The sequence below is a fragment of the Colossoma macropomum genome, unplaced genomic scaffold (genome assembly GCF_904425465.1).
Source record: "Colossoma macropomum unplaced genomic scaffold, Colossoma_macropomum, whole genome shotgun sequence".
Classification (NCBI taxonomy): Eukaryota; Metazoa; Chordata; class Actinopteri; order Characiformes; family Serrasalmidae; genus Colossoma; species Colossoma macropomum.
The window spans coordinates 21452706-21475684 of NW_023494799.1; positions in this window are offsets into that span (position 1 = coordinate 21452706).

A 22979-nucleotide genomic window follows, 5' to 3' on the forward strand; every position below is an offset into this window, starting at 1 on the left:
CGTCTAGGGGTAGGGTGTCCCAATTCGTGTTGAGACAGAGGGGCAGGGCGAAGTGTTAGGGCTACATGGCCCTCCAGGTTTTCCAGAGACACACTCCAAATGGAGTATTATGAGAAAAAAAGAAAAACCAGCAAGATGGCTGTGTGAGCAACCAAAGAAACCCACAAGTGTGAAATTTTTTTCTGTTACAAATTACGATGAACATTGTATAGGCTTTATGCTGAAGGTCACATGACCAAACCGGAAAACTGGTCTCATCACATCCGCTTGTCGGAGAAGGCGGTAAAAACAGTATGAGCTGACGGCGGTAGGGACTTCAGTTATCCTAGCTAACCAGCTGACCTAGATAGTCCCTTTTTATTTTTGGAGTTTTATTAGATTTTAATATCTGAATATTTGTGAGGAGAAGAAAATGTCTTCGTCAAGACCTATAAAGTACCAGAGGCGGGATAATCCGAACAGTGATTTCTGCTGTGTACCTCAGTGCCCAATGTCAGGGAAATTCAACTCCACTGTAAGTTTCTACATTTCCCAAAGGATGAAACCTCAAGAAAAATATGGATACGTAATGTGAGATGTGAGAATTAAGAATTAATTAAGAGGACCACGACAGTCTGTAGTAGACATTTCCTCTCTGCGCTCACGACGCTTGAAAGAGGAGGCTGTGCCTCTGTTGTTTGCCTGGAACAACTACTCTCTGCCGGCAACTAGACCAAGTATCAGGGAGAGAATACGAACAGAAAACCCAGCCCATCCCTAACGTTACTCTCAGGCTGTGAGGCTTCTCTCTATTTCTCTTAAACCTGTAACACCCTGCCCTGATGCTGACAGCACCAGTCAGCCTGTCTTTGTTTGATACTGGAGACAAATAAATGACAACATAATTATGTGGGTCTATGGCCGGCAATAAAAAATCCAAAATTTACAGTGACAAGTTTTCTATCAACTAAAATGAGCTAGTTAATGTTAGCTAGCTAGTGACATACTACATGATCCCTATTTGGAACTACTAGCGTTAGCTAGCTAGCTAACGCAGATAAACACCCTTGTAGTCGCATGTGTATGAGGAAGCGTATAGCTCAAACCCCTTATCCATTTTGGTGGCAGAAGTTTTAGACGTCAACCTGCATATGCGATGGACATCGGTTATGATCATCTTTGGTAGCGCCATATTGAAGGTAGCTCAAGAACCGGAAATGATGCAACCTGTTTTACAGAATACGGAAGTTTGTTGCACATAACTATTATCTCAGTTTAATGTTGTTTCAACATATTATGGTCCGTTTCTTCAGAATAGGCATTAAAAAATCGATAATAGTTTACTGATGTCTCGGTAGCTAGCTAGCTAAATTTACTGTTCGGCCTTAAATAGTGCAGTAGTACTGACGCCTGAAGTTCCAGAATGTAACTGCTTCACCATTTATGGTGGAACGGGAAAATTTGAATGAGAAGCTGGTGAATAGATGACTTCAGCTTCATATGACCAAAGGTAATTATAAACAATTGCCCTCTTTGAAGGCATATGATGCTCTAAATGTAACTGAAGCCCAGCAGCGACCTTTACCGTCCTCTGCTATCACTGCAGATTGGCAGGGTCGCCTACAGAGCAGCGCTATTAGCTTGTTAATGAAGTAATGCTCTTTTTATTTGAGGGTTGTCCCCTTTTGTAGGGGAAGATTTCAACCACTACCCTGTAACTCAGTTCCAAGGGTCAAGGTGACAGTCGAAAACAAGCTGTAGGGGTAAAAATAAGAAATGAGATTGGGCCTTAGTATTGACATTGAAATTGAAATTCTGGTATTGTGACTCAAAGCACTGAATAACAATGAATTAATGCTGTGTTCATTTTGGTCCAGAAGTGTCAAGTCAGAGCTCAGAATTACACAGTTTTCCTCCTCATAGTGGAGTTACAAAGTGGGAGAAAAGACCTCCATGAAACCAAGTATTGTTTGCAACATATTAGTGAGCTAGCATTAGTGATATGAGCAAAATTGTTAACATTAATGATGTGTTTATCTTCTCAAAACAGCAAACAATATTTTTATTGTCAATATTGTATATTTAACCACTGTGACTGTTCATTGATTACAGTGGTGAACTGAGACTAGTAGAACTTCGGTCAAAACACATGGAGAAAACCCACCTCAGTGATATTGCTCATTTCTGCCAGCATCTCTGTGGGATTCTAGGCTTGTTACAATAGCCCTTTTGGTGCTATATAGAACCCTTTTCAAAAAGGTTCTATATAGAACCATCTACAGCACATTCTCCATCAATCTGAAAAGCCATTTCACCATGCAAAGGACCCTTTAATCATTCAAATGGATCTTTAAGTGTTGATGGTTCTATGTAGAACTATTTTCTTTACTAAAGAACCCTTGAAGAACTATCACAGAACTCTTTCCATGATTAAAGGGTTCTTTGCATCATTAAAAGTTGCTTCAGATTGATGGAGAATGTTCCATTGATGGTTCTATATAGAACTTCTTCGAAATGGGTTCTATGTAGCACCTATCTTTTGGCCGTTCTAGATTAAACAGACATTTAAAGCTTCAAAAAGACCCATGTTTTACTTGAAGCTTCTGACACACATATTAGTGTATATTTTACCGTATTATTTTATATCAGTTTCACAGTAACTCTTTCAGTGGAGAGCTCTGGTGTGGAGCTGCCGCCTCTGTTTTTCATTCCTAACAACCCACAGTTTAGGCTACCTCTTGTATTCACAGTCAGTGATGTATTTAGAACTTCCAGAAGGCCTAGAGTGATATTTTTGGTTCCACTCATTGTAAATCAAAGTGTGACTGGTTGATCCCACTTCCTAATTATGTTGGTAGTTAATCTAATTTGTAAGGCCTTCAGTGCAGCTCCTGAAGACCTAACCAATGAAAAAAGGGCATTGTTATATCTACCTAGATACCACAGAGAGAACAGTCCTGATTGGACAATTTTTAAGAGTTTTGTTTCCATTTTTAATACTAAAAATGTCCTAATATAAAACATTCATGTCTGTAATTTTTAGTAATAGAATAGAATCCTAGTAATAGTAATAGAATACTGCTCATATTCAAACTCTGATAGTACCAAAGTAATAATGTTGTTTCATTGTTAAGTTTTGTTTGGAAACAAAACTCGATGGAGGCTTTATATAAGCATATTACATTTTTTGCCTCTCCCTGTACTGTGTATTATGGCATCTTTGTTTTTTGTGTGTACTTTAAATTGTGCAAACTAAACTAAACTAATTTCTCAGAAATTATCTAATGTCATTTAAAGTAGAGAAGTGATCGTTTATTATTGTTAACGGTGCTGCCATCTTTATTTGACATTATTGGCAGAACTCAGTGTGGGGACACCAACACCAATTTTGATTAAGAATTCCTATTAGGCATTTTTTTTCCTTGCCAGAGATTTCTTAACAGCTCCACACGGTTTGAGGTGAGCTAATAATCTAGACAAGCACTTAGCACAATGCTTATAATCATGCTGACAAGATCTGATTACTTGTTAGCTACGTTAGCCTCATAGCTCCAGTGCTAAAACTAAAGAAGCAAACTTCAGACACCAAACACATCTTGGCTGATCAACTACATTTTGGGGGAACTGGGTACATTAGTTTTTTGGCTGAACTATCGCTTTAAGGACAGGAATATCAGAACGAAGGCCTCAGTGTGCAGCCACCGCCTCTCTCTCTCTCTCTCTCTCTCTCTCTCTCTCTCTCTCTCTTCCTCGGTTGTGCGCTCTCTCTCCTTCTCTCTGCGGTCTGCTCATGCCCAGTGGGGAGTGGATTAGGTTCTGTATAGCCAGTTTCTTCAGAAGCTGAAAACACGCTGATGCCCTGCAGGCAGCGAGAATCAGCAGCCAAACCGTTTCATCTCCAAAACCTCAGAGTGAAGCCTCGCGAAGGAGAGGAACCTTCTTAAACACGCGTTCATATGAAAGTCAAACTTCTAGCAGAATTAGCGGACTGAAAAAATAATATCTTGGCAAGTGGATCCATCGTAGATGGAGTCAAAGTATCTGATATTTCTCATTATGGGATTGTTTGATATCTTTTAAAAGAGAATTTCTCTGATTTTTCTGGTTTAATTAAGTGGTTAAGATGTCAACAGAGTCGTTCAGAGTGGCTTTGTGTGAAATGCTCAAAACTGTTCACAGTGGTAGTGATAGGAACCAGACGTCCCTTACAGAAAGTTATCACATGAAATGGTTATGAATTCACTGCCTGATAACTGAGACAGTTTTCTCATCATCAACATTCCATATAAACTCAGAAGACATGTGTAGGTTCACTGGTGGTTTTGGATAGTAAATAAAATGGCTATATTTGTGTTGTAGTCATGGCGACCCCTGGTTACTGTCACCACCATTGTAAAGAAGACAATTTAGCTTGTTTTAATCATTATTTCTTGAAATAAGCAAATTTTAAACAATTTCACTAGACAAAATCACTTTAACAAGTAAAATGTCAATAATCAATCAAATATCATTTGATAACACTCTCAAAATAATCTCATAATGAGAAATATCTGTAATGTTACTTAGATGATTTAATCTGTCAAGGGATACTTCTTGCAGTGCAACTGATTCATATTGAAATTCTTGTTTACCCTAAAAATATTAATGTTTCTGAAAGTTATTTAACTTAATCAGATATAGATTCCCCAAGGCAGCCACAGACATAGAGTCATTTTAGCCGCCACAGAGAGCGTTCTCATCTCTCTGAGGCTCTTAGAGTGATATTGTGCTTTTAAAAGGGATCCACAGAAATGGAACTGGAGCTCATTCAGAATAAACATTCATTAGCCTTTTCTGAGCCAAACATATCTTCTCAGTGTCACATTTGTTTATAAAGCACATCTAAAACACCAAACATTGAACAAGAGATTAAAAATTACTTGAGAAAACAGAAGAAACTAAAGAAAAGGCCATTTAATGACACTGACTGCTCCGGTAAGTTTTAAATCATCTACTAAAAATAGCTGTTTAACCCACAGCAGTCAGTGATGATTCAGTCATTGATGCTTTCCTCACACTGAATCCTTGCTTTGTCCAGTTTAAGCAACTTGAAGCTTTGTGGGACGGAGCTGTGAAGAGGTGTGATGCTACACAGGGTTTCATTTCTGTAAATCTTCTTAAATTCTCATTTAAAGGCTCTTCATATAACATGATACTCATAGGTTTAATATCAAAATGCTCCGTTATCTTCATCACTATTTCCAAAACCATTGCAGCAACTTCAGCAGCTGTCAACTCTCTGCACGCCATTTCACATGTGTCTCCGATGTGGACCGAATGAAGAATGAAGGGTTTCTGGCATGATGGTCAGTGCCATTGGTCAGTTTCACACAGAATATAAACGGACACATGAATCTACCAGTTCCACACGGTGAGAGGCAGATGATGTGTATCTCAGCCCCTCTTCATAGGCTCATAACTCCGGATATGAGCCATGTACGATCTTGTGATAAGATGGAATAGAAAGAGCGACTCTACAGATTCAGGAAATGTTTGAACTGGATTTCTGTGCTGGATTATCACAAAGATACAGAAACAGATATAGAAACATCAAATTTGATGCACAGGTCCTTTCAATGCAGCTAAGAGTCACATTTGTATGTGAAGTTTTGCACATGCTTGCGTAGCTCGACATGGATCCCGTTATAATAATTTAAGCTAATGTTAGCTACCATTAGCTAATTAACTAGTGCCATAATGAATATTAATAACATTCTGGATTACATTTGAAATGAAAGTACACCATGAATGACAGTGGGTTGATAGTGGTTAGAATGACAGCACTGATAAAAAATCAACCAATGGGAGAACAGCCCTGCTAAAATTCCACTAACAGGAGATCGACACAGCCAAAAATCCACCATTAAGAGGACAGGGCAGCTAAAAATCCACCAACAGAGTTTGGTCCTGACCATTCAGCCTGAAGTTGTTTACCTCACCCATGCAGCCTATGATAGTTTAGCCCTGCCCACTTAATTGAAAAGGAGTGTCGTTCCTGCAGACAGTCTGTAGCAGAGTTACTGAAGTGGAAGATGTGGAAAATGAATAAATGTTGTGCTGTTCCTGGCTGTCAGGAAGCAAAATGATCATTGCAGCTTCCAAAGGAGCCCCATATCCCAACTCAACAGTTTATTTCACATTTCAGCCTGGACTGCTTTTTGAATGAGGCATAGTCAATCAGAACAGAGCTCATTTGCATATCATCACTGTCAAAACAAAACCTTGTATCTCCAAAATGGTAACTTTACAGGAGAAGGCAAAAATCTACTTTACTGTTAATGTTAGTCAGACATAGTAATTTCGGATCATTTCTTTTGGTCTATTCATCCTGAAATTGATAAAGAATGTAAAGGTCAAATGCCATGTCCAAGAGTCTGTGTACCTTTTGTTATTTGGTTTTCCGTTTCTACTCCTGCAGTAGAAAAACGGAGAATGACCCATTTCTCTATTTTGAATTATACAAATATTATTGAATTAAGGAAAGCAAGCTGTTTTCTACAACGTGACTAAACTAAAAACAACAAAATGTAAAAAAAAATGAATACGAACAATATAAAGTAAAATATTTTTTTTTTCATTCCTGCTTGTGGCTAATTTAGTTTGGGTGAAACAAAAGTTCTTAACACTGTTTTCGCTAAACTGCCATACATTTTGAAAGGGAGGAAATTATTCTGCTGGTAGATTGAAGATGAGTATACTTGACCCATTTAATGATTTAATTAAAACTAGGATGAAGGACGGGGCGATATATGCTGAGATTTCTATGCACACTGGGGACATGGGTGTCCTGAGAGGGTGTTCCGTGGCAAATATAAGGAAGTTTTGCACTGATTATGGCTTGAGAAGAAACCACACATTCAGCTTCTGTTGTAGAGCCAGTTTGACACAAAACAGCAGCAGAACAGTGACGTTTACGTGACCCATATATCTGTTATTAACTTTCTGTTAGGTATGAAGGAAGGAAATTTCAACATGTCCGATTCTAATATTCCCTGTATTTGTGTTTTTATGCATTAGGAAAATGCATTCTCTGATGTCTTGACAAAGTTTGATAAGTTGAAATAAAAGGGACATATGCAGTATGAGCCCTTTAAGTTCAGTGCTGCTGCACAGCAGATGTGTACAGCTTTATTTAGCTTTTCTACTCGACCTCAGGATCAAGACATCAAACCGGCGATTCCCTCAGAGCGGGTCAAAGCTAATCGTTCAGATCGTTCGGATCCTTCGGTCTCCTCTCGTCCGCCCACTCACTGAACAGCGCTCTGCTGCAGGCCGCTGCAATCTGCGCCTCTCTGCTGCACTGGAGCTGATATCTGGAGGAGTTCACAGTCTGCTGATGTTCTCATGGACGTAATGAAGAGTTCATGCTGGGAGAACGGTGCTGTCTCTGTTCTACCCCAACTCAATAACACCGTTTTAACACCATCACCATCTTTCTGAGCAAGAACAAAACCATTGTGTAGTTTTGTTTTATTTCTGACAAGTAGTTCACTGAACCTGTGAGAAGGCAGATTCTAAGCCTTCAATCCAGAACACATTAGTGTCTGTAAATAAACGCTTAAAAAAGAAGATTCTTTGAGTTTTATCTAGAAACATTTGCATGCGTAAGTGGTTCTTTGCATGGTCAAATGGTTCTTCAGATTGATAGAGAAAGTGTTGCATGTGGTTCTATATGAAATCTTTTTGAGAAATAGATCTACGTAGCACCAAAAAGTGAGTTTTCTATAGCTTAAATGGTTCTTTGAATGATGAAACGGTTCTTCAGATAGATGGAGAATGTGTGGTATGTGGCTCTATATGAAACCTTTTTTAAAATGGTTTTACACAGCACCAAAATAGGTTCTTTTAAATAGAACCATGTGTTCTATATAGCTTAAATGGTTCCTTGAATGGTGACACCGTTCTTCAGATTGATGGAGAATGTGTGGTATGTGGTTTTATATGAAACCTTTTTGAAAATGGTTCTACATAGCACAAAATAGTTTTCTTTTAAATAGAACCATGTGTTCTATACAGTTAAAACGGTTCCTTGAATAGTGAAACCATTCTTCAGATTGATGGAGAATGTGTTGTATACTGTTCTATATGGCACCAAAAAGGGTTCTATTATTGTTACGATGTCAAGCTTGTATACAATAGAAGAACCCTTTTTGGTGCTATATAGATCCATTTTCAAAAAGGTTTCATATAGAACCATACATGCCACAGAGAACTCATGGTTCTAAATAGAATCATTACCCTTACTAAAGAACCCTTGAAGAACCAATTTTTAATATGCAGAAGAGGAGATATTTTATTATGCTCTGAATTTGATGAATTCTTTTGATGTTGAAATAAACAGCAAAAACATGTAATTACCATGTAATTAATTCTGCAATTCTATAATTATGAGTAAATAATGATGTTTAGCAATACAACGATATTAACCTTACTTCTAAGGGTTTAAATCTCACAAGAACTATTTTTGTCCATTGAAAGTGTCTCTGGTCATGTTCCACCTACTTGATGTTATTTATTTTTACTGTTTTTTTCACTCGAGTGGCAGTTTGGGGCTTTGCTTTGAAATTGTGCCTGTAGTTTATAATTCATCAAAGCACAGAAAGAGCTCTTTCAGTGGTGGTTCTTGAATTGTCTCTGTCTTGTCAAAAAACCCACTGATATGTTGCATTCTGTTCTGAGTGTCTGTTAGTAGGGGAGGTGGCAGCCTAACTGCTGAAATCCACTATTTTACTATTATCAATAATAAAATTACTATTATCATAAAACCATGTGGTCTCACTTTATTTGGATAGTCCACTATAGTCCCCTATAGATGTTCTAATTGTTAACAAACTATCTGTTGAAACTGAAAGGATTTGGACCAGTATTAGGGCTAGGACCAGGGTAAATTTGGGTTTACATTTTGGGTTCAGATTAAGGTTAGGATAAGAGCCAGGTTTAGAGTTACAGACAATTATGGCAAATTTAGTAGACATTTCGTTAAATGTAACTTGAAAGTAAATTAAGTATATACAAAGCGTCTAAAGTAGACTATCCAAATATTTAAGGTTTAACGCTTCTCATTAAATTTTCTGGAATTTTAAACATACCACTGTACATCATGTCTCTTGTGCATGTATGCAGGTGGAGGCTAGTCTCAGTAAAGAAAACAAATATTAAAAAATCAACAACATTCACAAGAGCTTTAATCGTGCTACCAACACAGAAAAAGCCATCAAAGACAAAAACGAAAACAACAAAAAAGAATGGAACATATGATAACAGCATGTTCACATGCCAGAGAAACTGCTAAGGAAAAAAAAAACGGGTCCAAAAATTTACAGTAGATCTGTCACTGTGTCAAATGCTAGTATAGGGAGATTCACCTGAAAGAGGCCCCGAATATTCTGTAATAACTCTCGTTAGGATGAAGCAATCTGAACGAAACAATGTGCAATGTGCTCCTCAATATATGGAGCTTCGAACAAGCTGGGATGCCCCTGCAACTTCCGGGTGCATACTCCTGTACCCCTTCGTGTGTCTGGCAGAAAACGGACATCACTTCCAGCACTGCATGTAATGCAATCGATTACACATACATGAAGGTATGTAACATATTTTTTTCAGGTTGCTTCATCCTAACTGGAGTTATAACAGAATATTCGGGGCCTCTTTCGAGTGAATCTCCCTGTGTGAATAATGTGAATTTCTGCTAGCATCCCTATATGTTTCTAGTAGTATATTAGCGCTAAACTAATGGTGATTCACATGAAGATTTTTTAACCATTCTAGATTAAACACGGACATTTGAAGCTTGTAAAAGCCATTTCATATTTTTATCTGAAGCTTGTAATAAGCATTATCATATATGAGCTTGTATTTTTACTGTGACTCTTTTAGTAAAGAGTTCTGACATAGAGCTGCTGCCGCTGTTTTACATTCCTAACAAGTAACCGGAACCTGCTTAGAGTACAACTTGTATTCACAGTCAACATCTAGAACTTCCACAAGGAGTAGAGTGACGATTCTGGTTCCACTCATTGTAAATCAAAGCGTGATTGTTTGAGTCCTCTGTCACTTCCTAATTATGTTGGTAGTTAATCTAATGTGTAAGGCCTTCAGTCCAGCTCCTGAAGTCCTAACCAATGAGAGAGCAGCTCAGCTTATCTAGGTACCACAGAGAAAACAATTCTGATTGGACAATGTTCTGTTGGCCATTTTAAGATTTTAACGTTTTCATTTCCAACAAAAATCTAACTTTTTAGCTCTCAGAAGTCATTAAGCCTTAAACACTGAATGTTATAATTCATCATTGGCATCATACCTCATCTTATATTAGACTATTCAGTATAGATAATAACGGTGGTGGACAGTAACAAAGTAAATGTAATTCATTACTGTACTTAAGTAGTTTTTTCATGTATCTGTACTTTACTGAAGTATTTCCATTTTGGGTGACTTTTTACTTTCACTCAACTACATTTCAAAGTCAAATATCTTACTTTTTACTACACTACATTATACGAAATCCATGGTTTCTTTGGCTTATGTGTGTATAAAAACATAACATGTCAAAATGAAAGAAGTGTGAAGCAAGAACACCAATCCGGGTACAGCGCGCACTTTGTTTTGAGCTTGTTTTGACCTGTTGGATGTAGCTACCCAGTGCAGGCATACGGTTCAACGTCAGTGCAGCAGCATAAAAGTTGTGACTGACATGCAGTTGTGACTGGCGTGTATTTTTTCTGAATTTATACAAACACTATTTCATTTCATTTTATAGTAAATTTGTTTTGGCTAGTTTATGTTTATGAACAGAGACGTACAGATGCAATATAGTAAAGGAAAACTCATTTGTGAATCTGTGTTTAAAGCAAGTTCTTATTAAATTTAAACTTGTAACTAAGTCGCAAATAAATCTTAAACTGAAACTTTGCTTGTTTGCAAAAGGTTCTTTCATAGCCTCTTGGTTCTACCTAATGGAAATTGTTTGCCTTCAGTGATTTGTGCTTAGTGTTTTGTGACAGAATAATTAATGACATTCTATTAAAAGATTGGTTTACCAAGAGTGACACTAGAGTATTTTCACCTAAAATGAGTTAATGAAGCAGAAGTCTTGTTGGTAATAGGACATTAGAGTCATAATTAATCTTTTAGTACTTTTATTTCGATACTTAAGTACATTAGAAGGTAAATACTTTTGTACTTTTACTCAAGTGGAGGTCTAAAGGGAGGAGTTCTACTTTTACTGGAGTAATATTTTACCTTGGGTATCTCTACTTCAACTCAAGTACATGATTTGTGTACTTCATCCACCACTGGATAATCAATAGATGAGCAGTCTGTGTGAGAGAGAGTGTTATGTTTGTAGAGTTTCTGGGGATGGGCACCATGACTCCTGTACCCAGAGGCACTAGAAGATCCTAATCTGGCCTTGTTCTTGTCCCTGGCATCCTTTTGCAAGTCACACATGGAGGCTCTCAATCACTGTCTGCTCTGATAACTTTGTGCTTTTATAAGACTCTGAGGCCATCAATAAAGTTTTCAATCAGCCTTTCACATTTCTGCCTTCGGCTGCTGGCATTAGCTTTCCTGCATGGCTCCCTATTCTTTTATGGGGCAGCCTTGTGTTGATTTTGGACGTATGCTGTGCCAATCTGGTCTGATTTCTTCTTTACAATCTGTCTGTCTTCTCCAGCATTGTCTCAAATGCCAGAATCTGTCGACTACTGCCGTAATTTGCCAGAAGTCAAAACATCAAACTCAGCACCATGTATTACAACTGAAACTAAGACCATTTATCACTAATCATGAGTGCTGGGTTTGGAAAAGCTTCAGAAATACAGATACCTCAGCAAAACTGTCACTCATTCATCATAAACCACATACATGACCACTGGAAAACATAAAGTACTGTTAACATCAGCCAAAACCTAGCTTAGTTTCAAAATCTCCTGAGGATGAGGTGAGGATGAGGAGAAATTGGCCTTGATTGGAAAATGAATGAATGACTCTTTTTGGACTTCTAAGTGGTTCATTGATGAGGCAGCAATTGCTATTTCAGGAATTTGTGTGTGTGATAGTAAATGAGCAATGCAAAGCAATAAAAACCCTATTGATACTCATTTATTTTCTTATTTATATATATTATTTATTTATTTATTTTTTTTTCTGCCAGATTGTTGCCCCCTAACTCATACCATAGTTTTCAAGATAAGAATGTTTGTTCTGATCAGGAATGGTGGGCTTGTGGTCAGCTTTTTCAACAGATGTGTGTTTTTTTATAAAATTACAGTTAAGTGTTTTTTTCCCTCATAGGAAAGAATAACTATGTGGCCAAATGTTTGTGCGCCCCTTTTATACACTAACAATAATAGCACCATCCTAGCAACCACCTGAGATACCCTAACAACCAGTTAGAAACACCCTAGCAACCACCTGGGACATCATAACAACCACCAAACAACATACTAGCAACCACATTAAAACCATAGCAAACATCTAGCAATTCCCAACCAACCACTTGGAAAACCACAGAAACCTCCAAGAGTAACAACCTAAATCCTAAATCACCTAAATTATTGGTCGGCAACATGAAGCTCCAGACCTGCATGCAGCTCTTCTGCTGCCCTGTTGCGGCTCTACAGCAGAATTAGATTTGTAGGTAAAATTATAATAATCCCCCTTTGCAGTAAAATACAGCACTGCTGATCGTTCAACACAGTTTTAACAATAAATGGTCTTAAAAAAATTTATGTAGAACTGCTAATTCACCCTTAATCTTTAAAGATTGGCGCACAGACTGCTGGTCACCATAGCAACGCAGACAACAATCTTTCAAAGCTAGTAGCTAACGGAAAGACGAACATCGATAACTTGGAGACGAATAGACTTATTTACATTTATAATCACTCCAGCTGGTTTCCTGATACATTTAATCTGATTTAGTCTGAGTTTCTCATGCTTGTTCAAAACTTCCTGTTCCACCTTAAATGGTGCAGCAGTTGATGACATTCTGATGCCTCAGGCACCATTTAAGGTGGAACTGAAGCTGGCGATTGAGAAGCTGACTCCAGCCTTGTAAAAAATCAAACGTTGAGAGACATTTTACAAGAAACTATTCTACTTTTGCAGAAAAGTTTCCTGCCAGAGATGCGAGAAAAGCAGCTATAGCTGAGCTGAAGCTTAAAGCAGAGCAAAGTCTGTGTTTTTGTTTATATTATATTTTTCAGCCTATACTAGTACATTAGCACATACTGAGACATATTTACAGCCAAGATGTTAAAATGGACATAAAGTGTTGTGGCTCCCAAGGTGGTTTGACAAAGTGGCTCTTCTTAACATTTGGGTTGCGACCCCCGACCTAAACTAACAGAGTAGCCATCTGGCAACACCCTGGCAACCACCTGGGAATTGCTTAAGCTGCGCAACCTCTCTCCAATCAGTCTTCATTTTCTAGTTTCATATGATATTTCTGTGTTTTAGCAGCAGATGAAGGTCAATTTAAACTACAGTGATTACATATGAAGGCTGCTACTGTTTTAGCTATGTTACACTCTTAGCAAAAAGGTTCTTATGTAGGACTGGAAAAGGGTTCTTTGGTATGGAACAAGTAGTAGTGGAACCCTTTTCAGTGCTGTATAGCACAATTTTTCTATAGAACCATGTACAAGAGGGTCTTCATTACTGAGAAAAAACATTTAACCAGGCAAAGAACCATTTAAGTATTCAAAGGTTCTTTAAGTTGCCATGGTTCTATATATAACCATTGTCAAGAACCCTTTTTAAGGGTGTCCATGTTTATAGATGGCAATATGCTATACAGTGTCAGAAACTATAAAATCAAGACATTTTTGTTCATGTTTGGTTAAAAAACATTCACAATTCATTCCTACAGGACCATTTAGTTTATTTAGTTATTAGTCTGTGTCTTTAAGACTGATATATGTAAATGAGCTCTGTTCTGATTGGCTATGCCACATTTAAAAAGCAGCCAGGGCTGAAACACTCCTTATAACATCAACATTAGTGGGTGGAGCTGAACTGCTGTTTGCTGAATGGGTGGTTGGTTTTTGAGATAACACTGACAAACAATGGATTAAAAACAGGGAAAAACAGGTAAACTATCGCTTTAACTGCTTTTTCTTGAATGACAACCAAAGTGGGACAGTAAACAGGGCTGAAGAATATTGTGAACATCATACACTGCTAACACACACGTCTCTCAGAATGGTTTTCTTTGTTCTAACATCACTTCTGCCCCTCTGCCCCCGTCAGGCTCAGCCAATAGGAAGCTGAATGCCCCTCTTTGGCCCCATATTACCTCTAGGCGTACAGACACAGCCATCGATTATTGATGAGATGGAGGCCCACCATGACCGGCCGGCAGATTAACCAAGTGTATTATTTAGACTCCAATTTGGCACTTAAATAATGCACTGCATTAGTAGAATATGCGTGTGTGTGTGTGTGTGTGTGTGTGTGTGCGTGTGTGTGTGTATTTTTTTTAGATTTTGTTGAAACACTATCCAAAGTGTGTTTCTCTGGGGAAAGCCACAGGCCAGAAACCACAACGTAACTCTACCTCTCATTCCTTTTATTTTCTTCTAAAGCCTGAACCTTTTCACAGAGGGTGCACCTTACAAAAAAGATTAGCTAGAAACTTCAAATGCCTTCACACACTGGCCACTATATTAGAAACAGCTACCTTCTGCTTCCACTCACTGGCCACTTTATTAGAAACACCTACCTTCTGCTTCCGCTTACTGGCCACTTTATTAGAAACAACCGCCTTGTGCTTCCACTCACTGGCCATTTTATTAGAAACACCTAGCTTCTGCTTCCACTCACTGGCCACTTTATTAGAAACACCTAGCTTCTGCTTCCACTAACTGGCCACTTTATTAGAAACATCTAGCTTCTGCTTCCACTAACTGGCCAGTTCACTAGAAACACCCACCTTGTACTTCCACTCACTGGCCATTTTGTTAGGAACAGCTATCTTGTACTTCGAGTAACTAGCCATTAGCATTCAGGTGTGCCTGTGTTTTGGGGGTAGGCTTTGGAGGGAACACTGAAAGGAGGGGCTGTTTTTATTTGGGGACGGGGTTTTGGAGGCAACACTGAAGGGAGGGGCTGTTTTTATTTGGGGACGGGGTTTTGGAGGCAACACTGAAGGGAGGGCCTGTTTTTATGTGGGGACGGGGTTTTGGAGGAACAACTGAAGGCAGGGGCTGTTTTTATTTGGCTGTTGAGTTTCAAAATAGTGACCATCTACCAAAATTGTTGATTATGGCATGAATTTAACAGGTTAAAAGTCAGTCAGTCATTACTAATAAAATTCCAAAAGAAAGCAAGACATTTGACGCCTGTGTAAACTTTCAATGAAAATAATAAGCATTGCATCTTACATCATGTATTTTTGTTTTGACTGTAAGTGGTGTCACTGCTGAAAAACATCACAAACTGTATATGTGCTGATAATATGACACAAGCAGAATGACTGTTTTAATTAATGACCAGTGTGCATCTGAAAGTTTTACATGCTGTTAAAAGCTCATGCAGCAGTGCAGGTAAAGGCCTGGCGCGCAGAGGCAGGTGTGTTTGCTTGTTTAAGCATGTGTGACTGTAACACTCCATCTTGTGAAAACATTTCCTGAGTCTGCTCAGCTGTGAGTGTTTAATCAGCCGCTGGACGGACGGCTTCTGCTTTATTCAGATCATTTCCAGTCATTGCACTCAGATTTAAGAGAGGTTACGCTCAGATTAGTGTAGCTATTGAAGCGTCTGTGCAGGGAAAATCTACGTATGTAATAAGTATGTAAATAAAGTATGTTTATGCGTGTGTGTTAGTGTTCTGTCTCCAAAAACACATCTGTATGGAGGTGGAACACCTGGCAACAGGTCCAATCAATCATAGAGGATTAGTCAAGCACAAAAACTTTACACACCAAAAGCACTCTTTAGATTTGCACACAAAAACATGCAGATGGATCTAACAATAACTCTAAATGCTACACACAGGTGACCAGAGACATAGTGTGCAGCTGGTCATGTTTCTTTTCAAAACCCTCCATATCATATAAATAAATACAAGAATTTGATGTAGAATGTAAACATGGGTAAAGTTTCAAAATATACCATTCACTTTCCAGTTGTACACTCCGAGAGCAAGGCTGCAAATACAGCCATTTATTGAATTCATCATGGTTGTGACGCCATAACCACGGATACATTTCTATATGACCACCCATTTACCATGCAGCAGTATATCCCCACCCATTTAGCCTAAAGCAGTTTAGCCCTATAGATTTAACCTAGACTCAGTATTGCATCCTGCAGCAGTAACATTTGAGCTACAGCAGTATAGCTCTGCCCCTTTAGCCTACAGCAGTATTGCTCAACCTATTTAGCCCACAGCAGTGTAGCTCCGCCCATTTAACTTACAGTGGTATAACTCCACCTATTTACCTTGCAGCAGTTTAGCCCTGTAGATTTAACCTAGACTCAGAATTGCATCCTAAAGCAGTATAGCCCCGCCTACTCAGCCTACAGCAGTATAGCTCCACCCATTCAGCCTTCAGCAGTGCAGCCCATTTACCCTGCAGCATAGCACCAGCCATTTGGCCTACAGCTGTGTGGCTCCCCCCCTTTAGCTGCCCATTCAGCCCGAAGAAGTATAGCTCCACCCATTTAACCTACAGCATAATAGCTTCACCCATTTAGCCTACAGCAGTATAGCTCCACCCATTTAACCCACACCATAATAGCTCCACCCATTTAACCCACAGCATAATAGCTTCACCCATTTAGCCTACAGCAGTATAGCTCTGACCATTTAGCCTATAGCAGTATAGCTCTGCCTATTTAGTCTAAAGCAATTTAGCCCCACCCATTTACACTGAAGCAATGTAGCTCCACCCATTTAGCCTGAAGCAGTGTAGCTCTGCCTATGTAGTCTAAAGCAGTTTAGCTCCACCCATTTAGCCTAAAGCAGTGTAGCTCCACCCATTTAGCCTGAAGCAGTGTGGCTCTACCTATTTAGTCTAAAGCAGTTTAGCCCCACAGATTTAGTCTAGACCAGTATAGCTCTGCCCATTCAGCCTGAAGCAGTGTAGCTCCACCTATTTAGCCTGAAGCAGTACAGCTCTGCCCATTTCACCTAAAACAGCACAGCTCCACCCATTTAAACTTCTGCAGTATAGCTCCTCATTTAAACTGCAGCAGTATAGCTCCACCTATTCAGCCTAAAGCAGTGTAGCTCTGCTCATTCAGTCTACAGCAAAATAGCTCTACCCATTTAGCCTACAATGGTATAGCTCCACACATTTAGCCTGAAGCAGTATAACTCCGTCCATTAAGCCTATAGCAGTATAGCTCTGCCCATTTGGCCTGAAGCACTATAGCTCCACCCATTCAGTCTTCAACAGTATAGCTCAACATATTTATCCTGGAGCAGTATATCTCCGCCCATTCAGCCTGAAGCAGTATATCTCTGCCCATTTAGCCTGAAGCTATAGAGCCCCGCCCATTCAGCCTGAAGCAGTATAGCTCCACCCATTTAGCCTACAGTGGTGTAGCTCTGACGATTTAGCCTTTAGTAACACCCATACAACCTGTTTGCCAACCAAAAATATCCAGCCAAAAGTGGCTCTGTGGTCAGAAACTGGAGCACTACAGCCTCTGTACACCAGCAAGGTGTATCTGCAAAGGGTTTCAAATAAAGTGGCCAGTGTACATTCTTCTATGAGAAGACAAAACAGACACTCTAAGGATGTGTAATGTGGATCCATGCTTTGATTGCTCACCCTCACTACAGAGCTGAATAATAAGCCTGCAGTTTGAGCGGTTAATATTAATGTCTGTGCAGCTCACGCAGTTTCACGCAAAGTTTAACGCTGCACTCTCACAGTCCCACAGCTGCTTGTGTTACAGCCAATCATTTCACACCTCTGAAACGGAACCAATCCTGGGTAATTGAGTCCAGCCTGCGCAGGACATGCCAATTACAGCGCATATAGACACCTGCATACGGACAATTACAGCTCCATTATAGAAGCAGACTGTCTTCCTGCTAGGCAAAATGCAGAACTGGTACAAGAAAAAGACCACCAGTTTTTTATTCTGTTTATTTTTTTGTCTTAGGATAAAGTTCAAATGTACATCATTCAGCCTGTCTTCATCTGAACAGCCTTTAACTGAACAAAACTGCTACTACTCCTACTCTTCTTATATGTTGTTGAATTATTTCAGACTTGTAGTTCACTGAAATGAGTGGGGAAACTGTGTGTAAAGTGCAGATTCTAACCTCTCAATCCAGACCATATTAGTGTTTGAAACTAGAAGAGAACCTGCTAGAAAAACCAGCATACAGAGCAGCATGGCTGGTCACCAGCAAAGCCAGCATATGCTGTTTTTTGGATGCTGGTATGCCGGTCAACCAGCATGACCGTACTGGGTGAGCAACTAAACCAGAACCAGACCAGCATAAACCAGCTTAGACAAGCATGGAATTCATGTTTTATTCAGCAAGGGAGATGTTTTGTTGTGATTTAAATTTGATGAAATGTTATTGGTATGTGAATAGTCTTGTTTAAAGATAAACATAAACATAATTGATTGTGTAATTAGATAATTACATATAAACATTTATATAATGTAAATGTGTATGCAAAAATGACAATAATAACTGTAGACCTTTAAGAGATAATCATGTTATGTAATGAAAAATTAATTTCTTCTGTGCTCTGAGGGTTAGCTAGTTAGCAAGCTTCTGTGCTATCTAACAGAGGTGGGAACAAGTCACTAAGTTGCAAGTAACAAGTAAGTCTCAAGTGTTCACACTGAGTCAAGATAGTCGAGTCTCGATTCAAGTCCCGAGTCAGTACAGGTGAGTCTCAAGTCGAGGCGCAAATCAATAATAAGTCCTAATCTTCGACTCCTAAACAAGTCAGTCTGCATTCTTCAATTAATTTAAGACCATAAGACTGAATAATGGTAACAGTACTATAGCCTTCTAATGACAGCATGTTACCAGTGTATGGCTGTATATCATTTTTTTCTTTTTTGCTCTTCCAACTAAAATACAGAATCCATGGTTCACAGATAACCATGACAGACATACTGGTATGCACAAAGCATAGTGCACTACATATGAAAAGAATTTTAAAAGTACTACGGAACTTTAAAAAAAAATAATATTTGAAGATAATTTTTGATTATCTTTGGAAAAATGGGCACACAGCATTAAAATAAAAACTAGCTCAGCACTGAAAACAACCGCTAGTTTGAAGTGAATTTAGATGACAACAGAAACCAAAACGACTGAGCTGAACAAAGTTTACAGAAAAGTAAAATAATAGTAAAATAACGGTGGATGGACAAAGCTGAAGCAGCTTCTTATTTGAGTTTTCCGTTCCACCTTAAATGGTGCAGCAGTTATGTTCCAGCGCCTCACTCCTGCACCATTTAAGGTGAAACAGAAAAGTCAAATACAAATCTGGCAAATAACACGTCAACTTCAGCCTCATGGTGAATGTTGCGCTTGTTTTACTTGCAGAAGCTGTTAAAATCAGTCTCTTTAGTTTAGGAAAATGGTGAGTTTCTCCAGTAAGAGTTTAAGTGCTGAGTGACGGCGCATTGATGCTGTTGACGCTTCACTTGTTTCCAGCTTATGGAGGTGAACTTAAACTCAAATGCTTCGCTTGTCTTCCAAAATAAAATAAGCCAAACATAAACAAAGTGAAAGATGTCTGATAACGCTGCTGTTTATTCAATTTCACATGAACAATAATCGACAGTGCAGTCATGACACTCAAGTCTGAGTCGCTGGTGGTGCTGAAGTCAAAGTCGAGTCCCAAGTCTTTCTCAATTTTCTTGAGTTGAGTCTAAAGTCTACAAATTTTATTATATTCGATGAAACTTGATCATATTTGTCTACAAATATGACTCGAGTTTACTCCTCTGCTAGCTAATGTTAGCTGTCTAATTAAGTTGGCTTGAAAAAGCCAAATTACTGTTCTTTGTAATCTTCTTCATATTATTATTCTACGCTCAAAATATAAAATGTTGCTCGTCTCACAGTTTTCGAGCTAGAACCATGAAACTTTGCAGGATCGTAGGTCCTATAGCCATGGAGTGTGCTTTTCTAAGCAGTCTGACATACAGTTTTTGTAAAATTATCGTTCAAAGACGATATTTTTTCCCATAGGAAATAAATTGGTTGAATGTTCAAGACATTCAAATCTAACTGCCATAAATGATGTCACAATGGACATCTCTCACACAGACACTCATACACAGTACACACAGACTCACACGCATACAGCCTAATGCACAGCAGTATCAGCAAAAAGAATGAATTTAAGGTGGAACTACTTTTAAGGTAGAATTGCACTCAGGTGGCGCTGAATTTAAGGTTGAACTGTAATTGACATAGCAATACATTTAAGGTGGCACAGAATTTAAGGTGGAACTCCATTTAAGGTAGCACTAATACTAAGGTGGCACTGAATTAAGGTGGAACTACATTTAAGGTGGCATGGAATTTAAGGTGGAACTAAATTTAAGGTGGAACTGCAATTAATATAGCACTAAATTTAAGTTGGCACAGACTTTAAGGTGGAACTCCATTTAAGGTAACACTAAATTTAAGGTGGCTCAAATTTAAAGGTGGAACTGCATTTAAGGTGCCACAGAATTTAAGGATGAACTCTATTTAAGGTGGCACAGAATTTAAGGTGGAACCACATTTAAGGTGGCACTGACTTTTAGGTGGAGCTGCAATTAACAAAGCACTTAATTTAAAAGAATTTAAGGTGGAACTTCATTTAAGGTAGCACTAAAATTAAAGTGGCACTGGATTTAAGGTGGAACTAAATTTAAGGTGGAACTGCGGTTAACATAGCACCAAATATAAAGTGGCAAAGAATTTAAGGTGGAACTTCATTTAAGGTAGCACTAAAATTAAGGTGGCACAGAATTTAAGGTGGAATTTCATTTATGGTAGCACCTAGCAACGCATTACCATCCACCTTGGAAACTGCAGCATCATCTTAGCAACACTTTAGCAACATTTTAACAACCATCAACAGTCGTCCACCATTTTAACGTTTTAACACAAATAGCTGGCTTTTTCAAGCCAACTTAAAGTTCATTCACAAACTTTCCCTTTCTATTTAGATTTGTCAGTGTCTGCTCATGTCATCATCATAAATCTGATGTTTTAAAGAGAACTCAAAGAGAACTTAATCTAAACTTGGTTAAGCTCGCGTCTTCTGACGATGTGAGTGAATTATATACTACTCTCATCATATCTTTATCAGTATTATGTTATCATTTGAGGCCTAAACATTGAGCCAGATCTTCTTTTTGAGTCTGTGTGTGACGTTAATATGTAAAGATGTACAAATGTGGTGTGAAAAACTTGAGGCCTCTGACTTTTAAATGATTATTTACAGGGTGACTTGCAGTAGCACACGCTCACCATATTTTAGCTTGACCCAGTGATGACACTTTTTCTGTTTTGACATCAAAAATCTTACACACTGCAGCTTTAATTATAAAGTAACAGTGAAAATCAAACTTTACTCTGACTTTTGAAAAGAAGACGAGACACCCCCAAAGCCACCACACCATATTTTTGTTAAGGCTGTAAGTGCCGTCAGTGCCAAAACATCTTTCATTTCTCCTCCAGCCTTCACCTACACGCTCCCATAAAAACCTCCCTGTATTGAAGTCTCCTCTGAGCTGCAGTGACAGTGAAGAGCTGAGTTTTTGTCACACTCGACTGATTCACCTCCGCATTCACCGCTTCCTCCTGCAAGCTCACCTTCAGCTAACACAGCTACAGTCAAACTCTAACAATCCCCTGCATATCTGCAAAAGACCAGCTGCCCCTCAGCTAAAGGAGAGAAGCCACATGCATGAATAGCATGCACTCTTCTTCAGTGGGTTATTCTTAGATGTTAAAGCAAAAAATCTAATTTACACACATTTCCCCTTCCCCACATACAGTTTTCTACTGGAGCTACAAGGCTAATGTGGTGAACAATGGAAGCTTTACCCATCAATTAGCATCATCCAAACTGTATGCCTAATTCATCACACACTTGCCTCAAATAATAATCCAAATAGACTCGATTATGTGATTTCTGACACTGTATTACACACTGAGTGTGTTTGCATGCACTTAATAATCCGATCATTATCAGATTTCTGCATTTATCCGATTATTAAGTGATTGTGTAAACAGCACATTCTAATTTCTTAGATCAGATTAAGGTCTACAAATCTGATTAAGAAATCTGATAAAGAGGCTGGATTTGAGCTCAGTAATGGGGTTCAGGGCATGTAAACTCTTACTCTGATTTCTTTCGTTTCTCTCAGTCTGCACTTGTGTGCAAACAGAGTGCTGTCCCAGAAACAGCAAGCAGCATTTAGCACAGCACCCGCGAGACGCAGTGCAGCACTTTTGGAGTGATGCTGAAACCGACTACATGCTCGACAAAATGAGGGATTTAAATATTCTTCATCTTCTAGATGATGTATGTTTATATTTTCCACTAAAGTGACTCGATGTCTTAAAAAAGTTGAAGTTTGAGTTTTACGTTACATTTACATCACGCCTTATTCTGTGAGTGTACTGGCTGGTTGTAACGAAGAAATCTGATTACTGCCTGACTCATGTAGACCTGGAGTTTCGCCATTATCTCATAACTCAAGAGCATGAAAACACACTGAACCAGTTGCTGACAGTCTGATTTTTTGCAGTTATCAGATTGTTAAGGGTAAACACACAGAACCATTTACGGACACAATCTAATTTTCTGCAGTTATCAGATTATTAAGTGTAAACACACTGAAGCAGTTACTGACATGGTCTGATTTTTTGCAGTTGTCAGATTATTAAGTGTAAACACTGAACCAGTTACTGACAGTCTGATTTTCTGCAGTTATCAGATTATTAAGTGTAAAAATACTGA